The sequence below is a fragment of the Equus asinus genome, chromosome 15 (assembly GCF_041296235.1).
Source record: "Equus asinus isolate D_3611 breed Donkey chromosome 15, EquAss-T2T_v2, whole genome shotgun sequence".
In the NCBI taxonomy this organism is placed as follows: domain Eukaryota; kingdom Metazoa; phylum Chordata; class Mammalia; order Perissodactyla; family Equidae; genus Equus; species Equus asinus.
This window is the reverse complement of record NC_091804.1, coordinates 12,616,740-12,637,491: the sequence shown is the minus strand read 5'-3', so window position 1 is coordinate 12,637,491 and position 20,752 is coordinate 12,616,740.

Below are 20,752 nucleotides of genomic sequence, written 5' to 3'. Positions count from 1 at the left end.
AAAACTGTGGACTTACAGAATGACTTATTCACTGCCATGGTATTCCACACAGCCCTGCTTCTGATCAAGGAACTCATTTCGCAGCAAATGAAGTGCAGCAATGGGCCCGGGCTCATGAAATTTACTAAGTTCCCATCATCCTGAAGCAGCTACTTGAAAGAGCAGTGGAATGGCCTTTTGAAGATTCAGCTACAGTCGCAGCTAGGTGGAAATACTTTGCAGAGCTAGGGCAGTGTCTAAATCACCATCCAATATATGGTGCTGATTCTCTCATAGTCAGGATTGACAGGTCCAGGAATCAAGAGGTGAAAATGGGAGTGTCATCACTCACTGTTACCCCCAGTGACCACCTGGCAAACTTTTTGCCTTCTATTTCCATGACCTCAGGCTATGCTGGCCTCGAAGTCTTACTTCCAGAGGGAGAAATTCTTCTACCAAGAGACACAATTCCATTGACGTAGAAGTTAATACTGCTACCTGGTCACTGGTCACTTTGGACTCCTCATGCCTCTGAATTAACAGGCAAAGAAGTATGTTACTGTACTGACTGGAGTGATTGCTGTTCATTACCAAGTAGAAATTGTACTGCTATAACACCACGGGAGCAAAAAAGAGTATGTCTGAAACACAAGAGATCCCTATGGTGTCTATTAGTGCTACCACGCCCTGTGATTAAGGTCAACAGAAAACTACAACAATCCAATTAAAACAGGACGGCTAATAGCCCAGTGCCTTCAGGAATGAAGGTTTGGGTCACCCCACCGGGCAAAGAACCATGACTAGCCGGCATGCATGCTAAGGGCAAAGGGAATATGGAATGGGTAGTGGAAGAGTATTTATAGCCAGATAGCTATAAATACTAGCTATGTGGCTGAAAGCATGTGGCCAATTGCAGAAATTAAGACTTAAGAATTATAACTTCCTTATTTTGTTATGTGTATATTTGTGTGTGTGTGTGTAGCAAATATTTTTTTCTCCCCTTATCATATGGCATAAGATGTAGAAATAAGTCAACTTTACATCATTGTATTTAATTTGCAGGAGATCAAGGAAAAGAGTGAATATCACCCAAGGATTTTGTATTCCTTTCTGGGGAAGGAGTTAGAGCATTTTCAGTTGTACACAAGATAGTTACTTTATTTTAGATGGAAGTATGCCTTTGTTATTGACTTTGTTTGGATATTAAATATGGTTTAAGGAGCTGCGTATGGGCGCCAACTTGACAAGGGGTGGACTGTGATGGTCAGCTTTCTATGTCAGCTTAGCTAAGGTGTAGTTGCTAGTTATTCAATCAAACACTAATCTATGTCCATCTGACTGATACACATGGGCAGAAGAAAAAGAAAACCCAACCACAAAACTTTTCATGTTCCCTTCCATAAAAGCATTAGTTTTCCAAAGTAGGGGTTATATATGATACTGATTAGTAACAGTTAGGTGCTTTATATATAGTGTCTCGTTTAATCTTCACCATGATCTGTGAGGATGAGTGATGGGAACACAGAGAGTGAATAACTGGCTAAAAATCTTTGCATTAGTAAGTTCAAGATCAGGATTTAAACTCACATTATCAGACTCCAAACCCAATCTTCTTCCATTGAGATGCATGGACTCCCCTGCTATAACTACAAATTCCATAAACACTTAGAAACAGAGTATGTTTCTACAGAAACTGCTCAACCTTGCATTCCAGCCTTCTCTTTCATGACCGCTTATCTTATTTGCAACAAACAAGATTGTTTTCTATGCCAAGTGATTTTTTTAAATAGTCTTAGGACTTTTAAGAAAAATTGTTTTGCCTGTTAATTTTGTGTTTGAACTCTTGCTGAAGGGAGACTGCATAATTTAAAGAAAAAAAGGAGCCGAAGCCACAAATCCAGCAAACCTCCATTGTTTGTGTACTTGGGCAAAACACTTAAATCTTCTGGGCCTCAGTTTTATTCCTCAATTACTAAGAAATAATAATAAAGAGGCAATAATCCTTATCCAAATTCTTCACAATATTTTTGTAGAGAATCTTTGGCGTACTGTAAGTGAAGCAACTGCATAAATTTAAGAAATGAGTTCAGCAAGGGAAAACAGGATTGAAACAAAAAAACAACCCACTAACTGGGAAAAAATATTTGCAAGTCATATATCCAACAAAGGGTTAATCTCCATAATATATAAAGAACTCACACAACTCAACAACAAAAAATCGAACAACCCAATCAAAAAATGGGCAGGAGACATGAACAGACATTTCTCCAAAGAAGATATACAGATGGCCAACAGGCACATGAAAAGATGTTCATCACCACTGATCATCAGGGAAATGCAAATCAAAACTACACTAAGATATTACCTTACACTTATTAGAATGGCAAAAATAGCCAAAACAAAAAGTAACAAGTGTTGGAGAGGTTGTGGAGAAAAAGGATCCCTCATACACTGCTGGTGGGAGTACAAACTTATGCAGCCACTATGGAAAACAGTATGGAGATTTCTCAAAAAATTAAAAATAGAAATACCATATGACCCAGCCATCCCACTACTGGGTTTCTATCCAAAGAACTTGAAGTCAGCAGTTCCAAAAGCCCCATGCACCCCTATGTTCATTGCAGCATTATTTACAATAGCCAAGACCTGGAAGCAACCTAAGTGCCCACCAACTGATGATTGGATAAAGAAGATATGGTGTATATATATACAATGGAATATTACTCGGCCATAAAAAAGAATAAAATTATCCCATTCACAACAACATGGATGGACCTTGAGGGAATTATGTTAAGTGAAATAAGCCAGACAGAGAAGGACAATCTCTGTATGACTCCACTCATATGAGGAATTTAAACATGTGGACAAAGAGAACAGATTAGTGGATACCAGGGGAAAGGTGGGGTGGGGAGTGGGCACAAAGGGTGAAGGGGTGCACCTACAACACGACTGACAAACAATAATGCACAACTGAAATTTCACAAGATTGTAAACTATCATAAACTCAATAAAAATTAAAAATAAAAAAGAATTGAGTTCAATACTTATCTTTTCTATTGACCTAGACTGTAAACGACTTGACGGTAGTTCCATATCTTGCTCATCTTTGTAAAATCTGTGGCACATGACCTTATGCAAAATAGTTACCATAATAAATATGTGTTGGTTTGGGTGAATAGTAGGTACTAGATTTAAAAGAAGGTGATTTATCACATAAAGCTTATGGTTATGTCCATTGTTTTCATTGCTGTATCTCCAGTACCCAATATTAGCCTGGCACATGATTAAAATAAATGAATGACAGTTAAAATGGCATAGTGGTCAGTAAATTAATTTCCAGGGTCTTTCACTGGTGGATACTGGGAAAGGAACTCTCTAAGCCTGTCTACAACTTCCCATTTCCTCACCGTCCCTTTTGAGCTTCCACATTTATGTTCATCTCTAAGTGGCCAGACTTCTTAAATGTATGGTCTGGACCACAGCAATCCTTTCCTTACTACCCACTCTTTCCTGCTTCCTCCTCCTGAAAGTGGGACCTTAGAAGTCACCAATAGTCACTGGTCACTGGGTCATGAAACCTCGGGATCCCCTTTGACTCTTCTGGATTTTTTTGTTTTGTTTGCTCTTCTTTCCATCCCAAGTCATGCCAACATTAAGATCCATCAATTTTCCTTCATCTAGGGGATATGATGATGACTTACTAAGAAAGAAATAAACCTTTGGAATTACGGTTGTGACAATCCAGTATCAATAACAAGAACCCATTAAATATTTACACAATAGGTGAATGAAAGTTTTGAATTTTTTAAGGCTCAATTTTCTTGCCTACAAAATTAAGCTTTAGTGAGGAATATTCAAAAAGGTCTAAAACATAAATTTAAATTGCAGTGTCAGATACCTTGCTGGTAACATTCTTGTTAGAAAGAGGTATAGAGGAACTTAGATATTTTGCCTCGAATAATTTAGTCTCTGCTTTCCCTCTGCTCTTTTCCAGTGCCTTCCACCCTCTGGGTTGGTCTCTCAGTCAGCAGGGGGATTGAGACAGAGCTACTCAGTGCATGGTATCCACATTATCATCCCCAGAGCTCATTGTTGCCAACTCATCTACTCCAGCAGGAATTAGCATTCGAATGAACCCCACAGTATCCTTTACAGGACAGAGAGAAGGAAGGAAGGAAGACAGAACGGAGGAAGGGAGGGAGGAGGAAGGTAGGAAGGAAAGATGGAAGAGGAAATATTTAATTTTCATAAAGATGTTCATCAAATATTTAGTAGCGGGAGAAGAGATTCCCACAAAATTCTAAAGTGCTAAGACATGAATTGCTCATCCTCATATTTAAGAGTTATTTTAAATTAATAATTTTGAAGGTGAAGAAGCAAAAATCATTAGAGACTTTCCTTTCCTTATTTTTTAATATAAACACCCCATGACTCCTGAAATAGTTAGATAAGTTTCCCCTCTCCACCGCTAAATGCCTAATAAGCCACAGAGCATTATCTGCCAAGGGCTCTTGGAAGACAGAGTAGAGTTGAAAACCACTGTCCTAGGCCCAGATGACTCACCTCCTGGGACATGAATCCAGACTGTCGGGGCATCCCTGGAAAGGACCAAGGGTGAGCCTGAGAAAGCTGGCTTTCACTTTGGAACTGCTGTGGAGCAAAAGAGATCTCCAAACCTACTCTTTTCTAAATCCATATCCCTGATGGCTGGAGGAGTCAAAGCTAGAAGCAGAATCTTCTGGCTTAAACTTTAGGCTCTTGTCACTGGAAGTTTTAACGCCTCCAGCAATGCTGCCCACTTGCATTGGTTCATGGCCATCAAGTCCTCTTTCTGAACTTGAGTTTTCTCATCTATAAAAAGGTGAGTGGGAACAGATACACAACTTTTAAGAGCATTATTATACGAATGCTCTATTATTGGCCAAAGAAAAGCCTGATAAATTATTAGTTTCCAGTACATTTACTTAATCTGGGAGTAGAGTGAGCTGGGTTGGAGGGGAGGATGTACATGTATATTCCTTTGTCTGACTCCAGGGGGCAGCAGCTTCCTGTGTAAAGAGAGGTCAAGGGAGAAGAAACATCTTGCGTCTCCTGAACCCTGAGGTAAGGAGACAGGTCCAGCAAAGTGGACTTTTCGAAAGAAACATAAAATCTTTAGAAATCATGTCCCAGTTCTAAAGAAACTATGGCTCCTGGGAGATCCTCAGAACATGAAAATCATTGATGCAGTGATAGAAGGGTTTTCCTTAGATTTTCCTGGATAGGTTTTTGGTGAAAGCAGATTTCTTTTTAACGAGTGCACACACATGGCATCCTCTTTCTTGATGACAAGGACTTTTTATTTTTCCAAAATGTGCCTGGCAAGCCCTGAAGCCAGAGAAACTAGACTGAGAGGCCTGATGTTACACAATGTGTTACAAGTGGTAGCCAGAGTTGTCTGGGTTTTCTTGTCCTGCCCAATTCAACAGGGCTATGTTACATCAGCACTCAGGAGTCCTACCTAGTAGCAAATCTGCTTCTTTACTCTATTTTTCCATTTTCTTTAGTAGGAAGGAAGGAACTTAATAGCAGAAGACTCAGATATTGAATTGCCAACATTTAATTTTTTTCTTCCCTCTGTGGCTTCAAGCCCAGTACTTGCAGCAGAAGCCTTTGAAATTCTTGCAGCTAGGAAGCTGAGGTTTCTGAAGGAATGAATATGCGTGGCACACATAATCTACAATTTATTAGCCCGCCTCACTGGTCATTATTGAGATTTGATTGTAATGCTTAGTGGCATTAACATCCTCTCCACATCTCCCTAACAACATTTATGGTCAGTAATAATATTAGTTCAGTCCTTGAGCTGTGCTCTGCAGAATGAGTCTGCTAGGGCTCATCTTGCCTCATTACTCCTAACAGGGCTCCTATAGTCGTGTCACACTCCAGTGACATGCCAAACAGGACGACATCTTTTAAATATTTTCTCTGACATATTTCATTTGAAATGCCAGTCTTTCCATTAGCGTTATGCACCAGGCAATGACACATTGTGGAGGAAGAGTTGCTTCTCCAGGTGAGTATCCTAATAGTAGGATGTCACAACAGTATTGGGGCTATGGAAGATTTCCGTGAACATGTTCAGGAAAGCCCCTTTGAAGTTGTTTCCTCAGCCCAGGTGGACACTGGTGCCCCATCCAGATGCCCTCGTATCACTTTTATTGGCATTGGGCACCCATTCCCCCAGCTTTTGCATGCTTTGCTACTAATGGCTGCCTCCTGCCACCGTGGGCATTGCAGCTTCCCGGACCCTGCACCCCCCACCAAAGGAGCCCATAGCTGATGACTGATTGGTGCTGAAGTACAAAAGCCCAGCTCCTTGAGGCTTGCGTTGAGGCTGGACAAACTCTGAGGAGTAATTTATGCTCCAGATGGCCTTGCAGGATCAAGCTGTGGCTGGGGTTTCACTTGAAATCACACCCTGCTTGGCTTCCTGTCTCTCCCTTTCCTGCTTCCCATCATTGCTTACTGGCCTCTCCAGGGAGCCCTTCCTTGATAAATCACTTGCACAAGAATGTTTGGCTCTGGGTCGGCTTCTGGGAGAACCTGATCTCAGATGCATTAGGTAGGCTCTTGACTCTCCAGTTGTGTGCAAGCCTCGTGGCCATTCTGCTTCTGAATTTGCTCCTCTACAGCAGGAAAATCTCCTGGCAGCCCAAAGTGTGTATCCTCCCAAACTTCTCCACCTCCACTCAAGGCCAGGGGGCCTCCAGCAGCTTGAGATTTCTGTCCTAAATGGCCAAAAGGGAATCAACGTTTTTTTGATCACTTACCATTGTCGTTTACGGACATACTTCCATTTTATCTTCTCTCTAACTGTTTCAAGTACATGTTGGTAGATCCATTTTGTGGCTAAGGAAACCAAAGTTCGGAAAGTTTATGAAAACTGAACAAATTCCCACACCCAAAACTCTTAGGCCTTTAACCCAAGGCTCTTTCAAATCCAGATCCAGTGAATTTTTCATATGCTTTAATACAATGGGCCCCTGGCAGCCAGGACCTGATGTTCCCAACTGAATCTAAGCAACGTTCAGGTGAGCCCACATCATGATCATGTCTGCAACAAGGTAGAGAAGAGGCCAGTCCACAACCACAACAACAACTAAACATAGTGGAGGGGAAGGAAACTAAGATTTGTTTCGCGCTTACTGGCCAGTTCTCAGGTCCCAATCATCTCATTCTTTTATTCCTCTCAGTAACCCTGTAAGGTACACAGTATTATTATTTCCATTTTAAAGATGTGAAAACTGAGGCTTAGAGTGATTGAGTAACTTGGTAAGAAACAATTAGTTGATAAGCAGCAGAGTTGAGACTCAATCCTAAACCTCTTTTCCCAAAGTCTGTTCCATACCCTCAATGACCACTCCTTCTTTTGCAGTGGCTCCAAAGGGGTCTGGGATCCTAGCCCCTTTTGAGACTCTGTTGCAAGCTACAGATCCCAGAAAAAATTGCTCCTTTGCACTTCTGTGCACAATTTCAGGAGTGTCACATTATTTGCATGAAGCTTCACAAATCCCTCTAGGTCCCTTTCTTGAGACACATTCCTTCAGAGAGAGTTTCTTTAGAAGCCTAAAATTATATGATGTACCAGCTGCCCATTGGCCTTCAGACCAAGCACATTAGTTCTGGGTGGCCCTAAAGATACCGACCCAGCCCTGCAGTTGTGTTGCATGGAGAAAAAGAAGATGAGAGAGGGTAAATCTCTTCTGAAAATTTGCTTTTTTGAATGTTTTAAATTTGTTAGACATTTTCCCTGTGCCAGACAGTGGGCTTCATAAGCACTATGTCACTGAAAACTCATAACAACTCCAGGAAGTAGATTTATTCTGATAGCAGTATATGAAGGAGGATATTATGACCCACTACAGAGGCAAAATAACTTGCCTTTAGTCACACACACTGTTCTTAACCACTTCCCTGTCCAGAAAATCTTTCCATAGACCCGTAGGTGAAGACAGGCAGAGTTCTCCGTGTCCTACATAAAAAGAACTGGCAATGTCTGTGATGAATATTTATAATTTAAAGTGCCTGGTATTTGTGCTATATGCATTGTCGTCACTAAAAATAGGATAGGAAGGTAAATATTTATAAAGAGCTGTTAAGGAAGCTAGACTTCTGGGGAAAAAAATTTGAACTTGAATTGCTGCTTAGAGATTTTCTTTTAAAAATGAAATAGGAAGACTGATTCCAAGTAGCAACCTTTCTCCTACTGCAGTTCTTGCCTCAATCGCCCAGCTAAGTGCCGCCTAGATTTCAGCACTGGGTCCCCAGGAAGATGACTGCTTTGAAAAAGTTTAGCCACAACGAAATACTACTTCTCACCCATTACAATAGCTAAAGCAATCAAGAGTAGCAATACCAAGGACTGGAAAGGACGTGGAGCAACTGGAACTCTCAAACACTGCTGTAGGCAGTGAAAAATGGTGCAAGTCCTTTGCAAAATTGTTTGGTAGTTCCTAATAATGCTAAATTTGTTCACCTACCCTATGACTCAGAAATTTCACTGCTAGGTGTTTACCCAAGATAAATGATAACATATATCCATCCAAAGAAATGTATAAGAATTTTCATTGCAGCTTTATTGGTAAGAGCCACCAAAGGTCTATCAACAGATAGATGCATAAACAAATGGTGGGATAGCCATATAATAGAATGCTGCTCAATAAAATGGAACAAGCTACTGATACATGCTGCTAATATCTACTACTACATGGATGAATATCAAAAACATTATTCTGAGCAAACAAAGCCAGACATAAAAGATTATATACTGTATTGTTTCATTTATATGACACTCTAGAAAATGCAAACTATAGTGGCAGAATATAGGTCAGCAGGTTCCTTTGATGGCTGGGGGATTGAAGCAAAAGTGCATGAGGTAATTTCTTGAAGTGATGGGGTATCTGCATCTTGTTCTGCATTTTGATGAGTGGTAGGTACTATGGGTATATTTACTTGCCAAACTCATTGAGCCATATACTTAAAAATCAGTGCATTTTACTGGTTGTAAATTGTACCTTAATAAATTAGAATACTGGAAGAAAAACAAAACAGTTTAGATGATCACTGTCCCTTCTTGGCAGGCTCAGTGGATGGCCCTGCATCCTAAGGCACAGGCCTCCACAGATGTTTACGATCCTTGCAGCTTCTTGGACTGGCCCCCTCTGGCACGTGGGAGGGGCCAGGCAGGAAACACACCTTTGAAGATGTACTGCCCCACTTTTCCAGCTCTCTGTATGAAGCTAGAAAAAGCTGCCATCTTTACACACTTCCAAATTCTAAAAAGCTGCAAGGATGGAGACGAAGTTTTGACTTTCCCTGTCTTTAGTTCCTGGAGTCCCAGACCTGAAAAATGGCTGTGAAATGCTTTCCTTTTTTTGGTGGCTTTGATTTCCTTCAAGGTTGGTCTAGTAACGGTTGGGATTACATTTGGGGATTCAACTTGGGGTTGGGAGGAGTTGAAAGGGGCATGCCATTACAAGAAGGCACACACCCAAAGGTACATATTCTCTGTGGGAGCTCTCCCCTTGCTGTTCTGAAAAGCCCCCTCCAGGGTAGCAGCTCCCTCAGAAGGGAGCATACTGGGCAGATGAGCAGGGGCAGAAGTAAGGGTCAAGGACCATAGCCTGGATGATGGAAATGCCTCTGCCAATTCAGACGCAGCCCTCCAGGGTGACTCACCCTCCAACACACTTAATGAATTTAGAGACACATTGGCTTGATTTACATAACAATATAGTTTTAAAAACACACGATTGCTTTGGAGAATTAATTGTCTTCCTTTTTTTTCTTCCTCAAACTGAGCTGTGGAGTTGCAAATACCCTCCCAGAGAGCCACAGAGGAGGCAAATTTGGCAGAGGAGAGAGAGAACATAGAACAATCTATGCCTTGCAAATGCCAAGAGGAAGAACAATCTGGAATTAGCTGGCATGTTAATCCTTAACTGCAGGATTGGAAGATAGGGCAAGGATCTTAAAAATCATTTTGCATGGGGGAAAAATTCATTCCCCTCTCCTGGAAAACAGTGCTGCGTGTGGGTTTATCTCGGCCTCCTGGAGGCCCTCTAGTCCTTTGGAGAGCAGAGCTGGGAGGGGACAGAAGGCTTCACTGTGGTGGTTGCATGGCTGCCAAGAGGCCCGTGTGCGCGGCTCTGTAGTGTGGCAGGCTGCCAGGGCCCCCGAGCAGCGGCAGCCTTCCTCCAAGCACCTGTTCTTCCTCTGCTTGCATCGGGAATGTGCCACCTTCCCCCACCTCATGCTGCTTTCCCCTGCATGGTTCCATTTTGTCTTTCCTCATGGCAGATGCCCGCTGCCTTCCTCCCAGCACTTGCAGGGAGCTGGTGGAGGGGAGGGCCTTGTCAGGCGCATCCCTCTCCGGGGCACGCTTCTGCATCCCAGGTATCAGTCAGCAGCAGGTGCTGTGACATTATGACAAACACTCAGGCCCTCAGTGACTGGATACGTCACACGCTGTGTCTCAGAGTCGCCGACACCTCATCAATCACAGGCTTGATTATGCCGCTCAGGATCTCTGGGCTCAAGTTTGGGCTCCAAACAGAATTTATTGCCAGCTAAACATCCTTATTTCCAACTTGGGCATGGCCATCTCGTGTAAAATAGCATAATCCAGCTAGAAGATCACACTTGCACACAAACTGGCCAGCCTTTTTTCTTGTCAATGTTGCAATTAGGTATGCATCAGATGCAAGACCTTGCTTGGGACTTTTGCTTTCCTCCACCCTCCTACCATTTGCTACAAGTGAAGGATGGGTTTTGCTGTCTCTCAGAGCGCTGTATTCGAGGGAAGGCCATGACTGTCATCATATGATGATGGATGAACAGTAGATCCGCTCATGGAAAGGACTCTAGTGAAGATTAAAAGCTTGGTCCTAACTAGCTGCCTACATGGCATGAGGCTGTTTATAAACCAGCACTGATCAAGCTGGTAGTCTGTGACCAGCCATGTGTAAGACCCTTTGAGGGTGCATAGGTAAGAAAAATATGATTGTTACCCAGGAGAACCTCAAAAGCTAGATAGGGAGATAATTATGCAAATGTCTATGTAGCAAAATCTTGACCAAACTTCTTTGCCTGGTACTGAAGGCATTCTTAGAGCCTGACCACAGTGGACTGGTCCTCACATGCCTTCCTGGCTGGTTCATTCCCTTTGCTGGAATATTCATTGTGTTTTCTTCCTCTAGACTTGGACTCAAGGCATTGTCCTCACCAGAGTACCCACTCCTCTCATATTTCTCTAAATCAGAAGTCAGCAAGCTTTTTCGGTAAAAAGTCAGATCATAAATATTTTAGACTTTGTGGACCAAGAGGCAAAATCCAGCAACCATTCTTGCTGAGAGGTTAATAGTTTTGTTTACATTTTACATTTAAGAATACAAAAACCATTATTAGCTCATAGACAACACAGAAATGGGTGGTAGGCTGGATTGGCCTGTGGATTGTAGTTTGCTGACCCCAATCTAAATCCCATTTGTCTTTCAAGACTCAGCTCAGACTCCAGTGGCTATGTGAAATGTATTTGACACTCCTCATCCAAAATTCTCCTCTCCCTTAGGAGCGTCTAATTTACACAAGTTGTCTAGCAGGTACTCTCACATTTATGAATGCATCTATCAGGCAGTGTGGTTGGAGGAGAAAGAATAGAAATTTTAAAATCAGACAGAATAACACTTGAGTGGCACTGTGACAACTTTTAAGTTCTCTGAGAACATTATTAAGGATAGACATCAAAATATGTTTATATCCATGTAGGAGGTGGTATTATTTTCATTTCCTTACCTAGATTTTCTAAAATTATTTTTGTCAAATATGTATCCCTTTTACAGTACAAATATGCCAATTACCAAATTCACGGGGTTATTTGTATTAAATAAAATTATATGCCTGAAATGTTATAAAGGCTCAGTAAATATTTTCATCTTCCTAAATTCTTTCTTCATCCTCACCAGTGATATATATCTTATGTCCAAAACTAAATTGTATTTTTCTTGAGGTCAAAGATACCATCTTATATTTTAAGCCCTCCACAATGCTTAATCAAGACCTTGCAGCTGGCTGGTGGTCAGAATTATTTGCTGTGAATTTAACTGACACCCAGAACTCTTTACACTGAAACTTTTGAGAAGAATTTTCTCTATTCATTTCCATTCGCTCCCCCTACTTTTCAAGCTCATTCAATCTGTCTTCTCTCACCATCACTCAATCCACCTCCTTGTCTCTAAATCCAGTGAACATATTTCATGGTTCATCTTATTTGACTTTTCATCAGCATTGGGTTCAAACACTCCCTCCTTTTTGACAGCTTCATCCCTTTGAATTCCATGATATCAGGATTTCCTAGGTTTCCTCCTTACTCTCTTATCTCTCCATTTCTGTCTCATTTGCCAGGATGCCTGTCATTCAGAGACCATTAACCATTGGCATTTCTGAAGACAGACTCCTTGCTGTTATCTCTCTATGCATTTCCGTTGATGCCCTTGGTTTCAGATAATGTTTATATATGTCACAAAATTTAATCTCTCACTGAGAACTCTTCTCTAAGGTCTAGCTCAATCATCACTCAGAGACCCCTCCAAGTCAACATGACCAAGACTAAGTCCATGATTCATGCTAACTTCTCATGCCTGCAGCCCAAAGCTAGTCTTCCTTCAGAGTTTTCTATCTCAGGGAAAGGTGTTGCCATTCTTCTTGTCAAACAAGCCAGAAATCTAGGAATTATTCTGAATACCTCTCTCTCTCTCACCCAGACAGATAACATCACTAGGCTTTGTAGACTTTATCTCTTTAATAAATCTTGAATTCTGCTGGTTTTTTTCATGGTCAATGCCACCACCATAGACTAACAGGAGTCAACTGATGCCTAGACACGGTGCTAGGTTACCTCCGCTTCTCTGCTCTTCTTCGTCTGCCCTCTACACCACAGGGTGATGTTCTCACAATCCAAAATCCAGATTTGATCACATAATCTCCACGCTTACAAACTCCTACTTCCTGTCAACTCGAGTGTCGATTCCTGAGGGACAGCTTCTCTTAACTCCATCTTCTAGAGCATAACCTCAAACTGATGCCTACTCCTTCAGAGGTCTTGTTTCAGCATGTAATTAATCACTTAGTAGGGTTATTATCTGATAGTCTATCTCCTCTCTAGAATACAAAATCTTTGAGAGCATCTAATGTGTCTGGGTCTGCTGATTATTGAAATCCAAGCATGTGGCGCAGGGCTGGCAAATAATAAGTGTTCAATTATCATTTTTACCATGAAAAAATGGATGGACACATTGGAAAGGATGATTGAAAGAATTTAACTACCAAATCTCTCTGAATTACCTGAAGATTCAACCATGAAGCAGTGTCTTAAGTTAAAGTATTAATGTTTTTATTTAGATAAATGGGTTATTTTGGGAATTCTAAACTTCAACATCCATTCACACAGTGTCAAAATGCTTTATTCCAGATTATTCGGCCCATCATTTTACACTGTCAGTCCCTTTAGGAGTAAGATGCAGAGAGCTATCCAGGTGAACTCAAGTAATGGAAATTGGCTATAAGCATAACATGGAAACAAAGGAAGTAAACCTTTTAGGACTTTTCCCCAAACCAGGTTACAAGAGAACTGGGCCTCACGGGGCCTGGAAGCAAAGGGCTATTTGGGATCAGATGACCTTGTCTGCCTCTTAGCAGCAGCAGTCAATGGGGTTTTCATTCTCCTTCTTCTCCATTAATGTGAGGCAGGTGCCATCTGAGATCTGACACTATGAATCCAACTTCTCCTCTAGTTACCAACTGATTGTTCTCGCCATGTATCCCAGCTCTCATTCCTAGGAGACCCAATCTGATTGTCCCAGGTAGCAAACAGCCTGTTCACTTTTAAAAAATGGGCAAAGACCTGAATAGGCACTTCACCAAAGAAGATATACAGATTTTTGCCCAGTTCATCACCCAGTCTATGGACTGTTAATTCAACAGGTCTGTATAAGTAACAGGCAGTGAGATGGGGAGTATGGGCACAAAACTGACCTCTTGCACCATAAAAATACATGGACTTCTCTCAACAAAGTATGGCATCAAGTGCTCCTGGGGACCCACCCAGATCTCTTTTTAGGGGCCAGAGCACTCAATTCCCAGATGCTTTTGGTGTTGGCTGCTGTGGTCCACATTTACACCCTTCTCCAGAGAATTGCCCTTAGCTGTTGGAAGTGACTGCCTGTGCCCAGTGGAAAGGTTGTTATAAAAGTACAGCCTCCTTAATTCTGGGGGCAAAAAAATCTAGTATCTCAAGAGAAGAAGAAGAAAAGCCACAGACTTGGAGGAAATATTTACAAAAGGCACATTTGATAAAGGACTATTAGCCAAAATACATGAAGATCTCTTAAAAATCATCAATAAGAAAACAAACAATCTGATTAAAAAATGGGCAAAAGACCTGAACAGGCACTTCACCAAAGAAGATACACAGATGGAGAGTAAGTATATGAAAGGATGTCCAACATCATACATCATTAGAGAATTGCAAATTGAAACAACAAGATATTATTTTGCATCTATTAGAATGCAAAAATCCCGAACACTGACAACACCAAATGCTGGCAAGCATGTGGAGCAAGAGGAACTCTCATTCATTGCCGGTAGGAGTGCAAAATGGTACAGCCACTTTGGAAGACAGTTTGGCAGTTGCTTGCAAAACTAAACATCCTCTTACCATACGATCCAGCAATCACACTCCCTGGTATTTACCCAAATAAGTTGAAAACTTAGGTTTGCACTTTGATGTTTCTAGCATCTTTATTCGTAATTGTCAAAACTTAGAAACAACCAAGATGTCTTCAGTAGGGGAATGGATAAATAAGTTGTACGTCCAGACAAAGGAATATTATTCAGCACTAAAATGAAATGAGCTATCAAGCCATGAAAAGATATGGGGAATCTTAAGTGCATATTACTAAGTGAAAGAAACCAGTCTGAAAAGTCTACATACTATATGATTCCAACTACATGACGTTCTGGAAAAGGCAAAACTGTGGAGATAGCAAAAAGATTAGTGGTTGCCAAGGGCTTAGGGGGAGGGAGGGATGAATAGGCAGAGCACAGATGATTTTTAGGGTGGTGAAACTATTCTGTGTCATACTACAGTGGTGGATACTTGTCATTATATGTTTGTCAGAACCCACAGAGTGTTCAACACCAGGAATGAACCTTAATGTAAACTATGGACTTTGGATGGTAATGATGTCAAGGTAGGCTCATCTTTTGTAACAAAGTTACAAAAGGTAACTGTGGGGGAGGTTGTCCATAGTGGGGGAGGTTGTTTGTATTTGGAGGTGGGGATTGCATGAGAACTCTCTGTAATTTCTGCTCAACTTCCCTATGAACCTAAAACTGATCTAAAAAATGGTCTATTAATTTTTTTTAAAAAAACTCTAGTGTCATTTACTGTGGGTGAGATGAGGCTGAAGTTAGACTCTACATGAACCCACATGTTTTGCTTACCTTCTTCTCCTGCCCCATCCTAATTCCCCATCTCCTTTCTCCTGAGATCATTCCCTCAGTAAATCACTTAGGCAAAAATCCCTGTCTCAGGCTCTGCTTCTAGGGAACAAAGTTAAGACAGAACTGTAGGCATGGCATGCATTATGGTTGACCTGTTCAGACCTTTAATTCTACTTGGAAGAGTAGGACATGGCAGAGGGATTTTTGATGGAAGAGGAAGAAAGTTAGCGGAAGTCTGGAACATAGGTGCTGATAGAAAAGAAAATGGGCCTGGAGAGAGTTGAAAAGCAGTCTCATCCTCATTACCACTGCCACCCCTAGGGAGATGGAAATATGCCAAAGACAAATTTTGCCTACTTTGAAGATTTATCTGGGTGCCAGCTCCTAATTCTTTGCAAAGGAAACAAAATGCTCTCAATTCCTTTCACTCACTATATCTGTTTCCTGTGGCTGCTGTAACAAATTACCAAAAACTGGGTGACTTAACACAAATCTATTCTCTCACAGCTCTGGAGGCCTGCAGTCCAAAATCAAAGTGTTGACACAGCCATACTCCCTCTGGAGCTCTAGGGGAGCATCATTCCCCCTCTCTTATAGCTTCGTGTGGCTGTTGACAATCCTTGGCTTCCTTGGCTTGTGGCCACATCACTCTAATCTCTGCCTCTGTCTTCACGTGGCCTTCTCCTGTGTGTCCATCTTCTCCTCCGTGGGTCTCTTATAAGGATACTTTCCACTGGATTTAGGTTCACCCAGATAATCCAGGATGATCTCAAGATCCTTAACTTAATGGCATCTGCAAAGACCCTTGTTCCCAAATAAGGAAGCATTCACAGGTTCCAGGGAGTAGGAGGTGGACATATCTTTTGGGGGGACACCATTCAATCCACTACACTCCCCAAATTCTTTTTTTTCCTAATTCTATATAATAATATTTCTTATGCTTATATATCAATTTATAGTCTGCCTAGTTCTTTCAACTAAATATCTATTAATTACCATAATAAATAAACATAAGAATAAGAGTACCCATTGTTTAATACATTTTTCTTATGTCCCAGACATACGCTGGGAGAAGTTATTATTCCTATTTTACAGTTGAGGAAACTGAGGCTCAATGAGCTTTAATTTTTCACCTGTAGTATTTTAAACGTGGTATCTCCACTGTGCTTCTGTGCCCTGTGAGAGCTACAATTAGAACAGTCTCTAACAGGAAGGAATTCACTTTGACCCCAGGGTTGCTGTTCTGTGTATAAGGCAAACAGTAATATTCTTAGGAGCAAGGGAGATTAGGAAGCATTCAGGCTGGCAGGGACAGGCCCTCATTTCTGCTGTAGAGTGGTACAGTGGAGAGGACCAGCCTCCGGGTCTTGCAGAGGCTGATGGAGTCCTCACTATGTTCTCTTCCCAGCTTTCTGAATTTTCGCAAGTCACACAATTTCTCTAAGGCTGATTCCCACCCCATTAAACTAGGATGTTCCCACATTGCTCACATGGCTGTTTAAGAAGCAACTGAGTTAAAAGCAAAATCACCTTCACTGGACCCAGCACACACTAATATCTGTATCCTTCCTTGTGTATTTGCAGACTACAAGCAAGAAGGTACCCAGGATAGTTTCACATCTCCATTTATGAATCCGTGACAAAGGTCTCCCACCTGTTCCCATCTCATCTCAATCAATGCTTCCCCTACGTTTATATGAGTCCTTTTCTTCAATTACCCATAAAATATCCATTTCTAAGGGATCACATGTGTACATCTACCTAATGTGAATTACAGAACAGACACTATTTTCTTTCTTGCCACCCCCCATCATCATCATCCCAAATGGTTGAAATTTAATGTGTGAACCTCCTAAATAAAAGAGATAACTAGTTCACTGTTCTGCAGAAAAACAAAGTCATTCAGCAAATCAGGGCCATCATTAGGAGGCGTCAGTGGCCCCTTCAGCCTCGCTCCTCCAAGTGTGGCACCCAGACCAGCAGCATCAACATCACCTGGGGGCTTGAGAGGCCTGCACATCTACAGTGCAGCACAGACTAGCTGAACCAGAACCTCGGCAGTGGGGCCCATGTGTCTGTGCTTAACCAGCCCTCCAGGTAATTCTGATCTTTGCTACAAGCACTTTGCTACATCTGTGGTTCTCAAACTGTAGCATGCATCAGAATCACCTGGAGGCTTGTTCAAACAGATTGCTAGGCTCCACCCCCAGAGTTTGTGACTCACGGATTTGGGGCAGAGAATCTGCCTTTCCCACAAGCTTCTAGGTGATGCTGGTGTGCTGGGCTGAGGACCACAATTTGAGAGCTGCTGTGCTGCCACACAGCCAAAGGTAGAATTATCAGTTTCTTTTTTTCCTCCGGATATGAAAAGTTGAACAGGGAGTATTGCCAAAAGAAAAAGGAAAAGATCCATGATTTGCAAGATTGTTTTTGTGCCTGGCTTTTCAATTACCTGAAGGTTCTTGTATGCTACTTTGATAGCCGTGAAGAGCCAGTTCGGCCAATCTCTGCAGAGAGGAAGTCACCACGTCTCTTCATGTCTCCCTGAAAATCTCTCTCAGACCCATCCTTTGTCTGCTGAGGCTGGTTATTGCTACAAGCTCGTCCTTTCTGCCTCCAAATCTATTCCATTTCTGTTTTCTTCATATTATCACCAGATATGCCTTCCCTCAGCCACACTTTGCTTGCAAAGTGTAAAGTTTCTAAAGCGTTCAAGGACTCCAGTTCCCACCATGTCAAATCTAAAGTCTTCCTCCTGGTTTTCAAGACCCCCTGTTATCTAATGTCTCTTTAGAACCACTCCCCTAACTCTCTAACTCACTCTCTGCCCTGTTCTGATTGGTCCCTTTACTGTGTCACACACACATAAATCCAGTTCTCATTCTTGCTACTGTCTTCACTTGGAACGCTCTTCTTTTCCCATCTGAAACCAACACATTCTTCAAAGCCCAGACAAAGTGCTGTCTCCAACCCAGGTTTGCACACCAGCCACCACTTCTCCTGGTCCATAGTACGCATTGCTAGTCAATCATGTAACTCAAGCTGAGATACAAGATACCACCTCTGGTCCTACTTAACACAACACTCCAGGCCACTACTACCAATCAAAGTGGTACAGAAGATGAAACCTCAATATTCTATCCCTTTATGGCTTTTGTTATTCAAACTATCCCAGGATCCACTATCTGGTATCTATTCATTGTTATTCTCTAAATTGTAAGCTCACTCACGAAACAGAAGGCATAAAAGACTTCTGCACTCCTGTAGGATCTCACATAATACTAAGTATAAGGTAAGACCTGAGGAACACCAGTTTCTTCTCTAATTAAGCAGAAAGTATTGTAACAGCTACTCAGTGCTGCTTACACTTCATCTGGCTGACTTCACTCTAGGGAGAGCCAAATTCACCTGTGGTCCTCACCTACCATCTCGAAGAAAAATACTAGAAATATTTGCTTAATTAACTCCTTAGGTTTCCACAGAATAAAATGGAGTTTATCCTCATCTCCTCAGTAGGGAGGGAAGCAAAGAGATACGAAATTTACATCAGCTCAGTAGCAAAATAACACCAGGTAAGGCTATTCACCAAGTATCGTGTCTAAGATGAGAGTATTGGCATAGGTAATGGAAATTTTTGACAGTGGTACCATGTAAACTCCAAGCCTTATTTTCGTTTGAATTAACATTCACAGGAGCTAATGTTTTTTAATCTGAAATAAAATCCCGACCTCCACTCTGTTTCTTCCTCTTCATATCTTGACATCCAAAACACTAAAGGCGATGTGGGGGAGGCACAGAGGCTGTGATTAAATCTGCTTCTCGCATCCATTATCTTCTCACTTTTCATGAGCTCTAATTTAAACATCTTATTTATAGCGTAATGTTCTTAAGAGTTTGCTGGGTGTATTTAAATAGGGATAGTTAATTGGGACCGTTCTAGTGGAAGTCAGCTCCAATCGCATCTTCCTAGGTGGAGCTCCTCTCTGCTCCTGTAAAATAATGTAATTTCCTCCTTTTCAGTCTAATTTTCAAGTTCATTGTTACTGCTCTGAATGCTGTGACCTCAGGCTGTATAAGTTTAATAATGTTTTTGGTTTTAATATTATCACCAATATTTGCATTCTTCACATCATGAATTTGGTATCTTCCTACAGAATTCCCCACAGTTCTTGACATAAAAAATAAATAAAGTCTAAAGCATGGAAGGATTTAAAAATAGTGTGAATTAGGAATTGAAAAGAAAATGAAAATTATACACTATGTTTTAAATATATATTTATTAAATGAGCTAAGAAAATGAGCAGAAACTATTTTCCAACTGCACAAAAAGTTGCTTTGCCCACATACTCTTGTTCCCAGGTAATAAATGCCTTAGGTAATAAGCACAATTCTATTATTTATGGCTTAGTGGAATAATGTGATGCTGGAATATAGGGCCACATGCAAAGTTAGATTTCTAATAAGTACAATTTTATTATTTATGGCTTAGTGGAATAATGTGATGCCGGAACATAGCGGAACATGCAAAGTTAGATTTCTGTATACACCAGCTTCTCTTGTTCTCCCCAAATTGCCTGTCTTAGGTTGAGTTCTCCAGAAGCAGATCCTGAGATCAGGGTAAGTTATTTATTAGGGAGATGGCCCAGGAGACACTGGGAAATGATGGGAGAACAGGACAAGGAAGGGGACAAGACTATGAAGGGGGTGACTTCAGGAGAGGTCTCCACCGCTGCCTCATCTGTGGGAGAGCTCTGAGTGTAAGTGACCCCTCAGAGTTCATCCCTCCTTAGGATCTTGGCTTTCCATGTCACCAGACTTTGCCTACTATGACTCCCCAGGAATGTGACTTCCAGGTACCTCTGATGTTCAGTATGTCTGAGCAAAACATCTCCAGTAGCCCAAAATAGATCTATGAAGAAGATTACAGGTACCAGGCATTTGCATTGATCAGCTTGCATATTGGGTCTGCTACAAGGGTCTCTTGTCGCTTCTCCTAAGGATAGGTTTTTAGGGATCAGCTTCCAGCCATACTCTTTCCAGTCCGTCAGAACTTCTCCACAGGGAGTAGTGTGCCAGCTCATAGACCTCCACAACTGCTATTTGCCCATCTTTCCAAATGGAGGGACACACTATCTTTTCTTCATCGGGTTTCCCCTCCCTTCAACCCTGCTATAGCTACATAACAAATCATAAACAAAACTTGTATCTTAAAACAATAACTATTTACTTA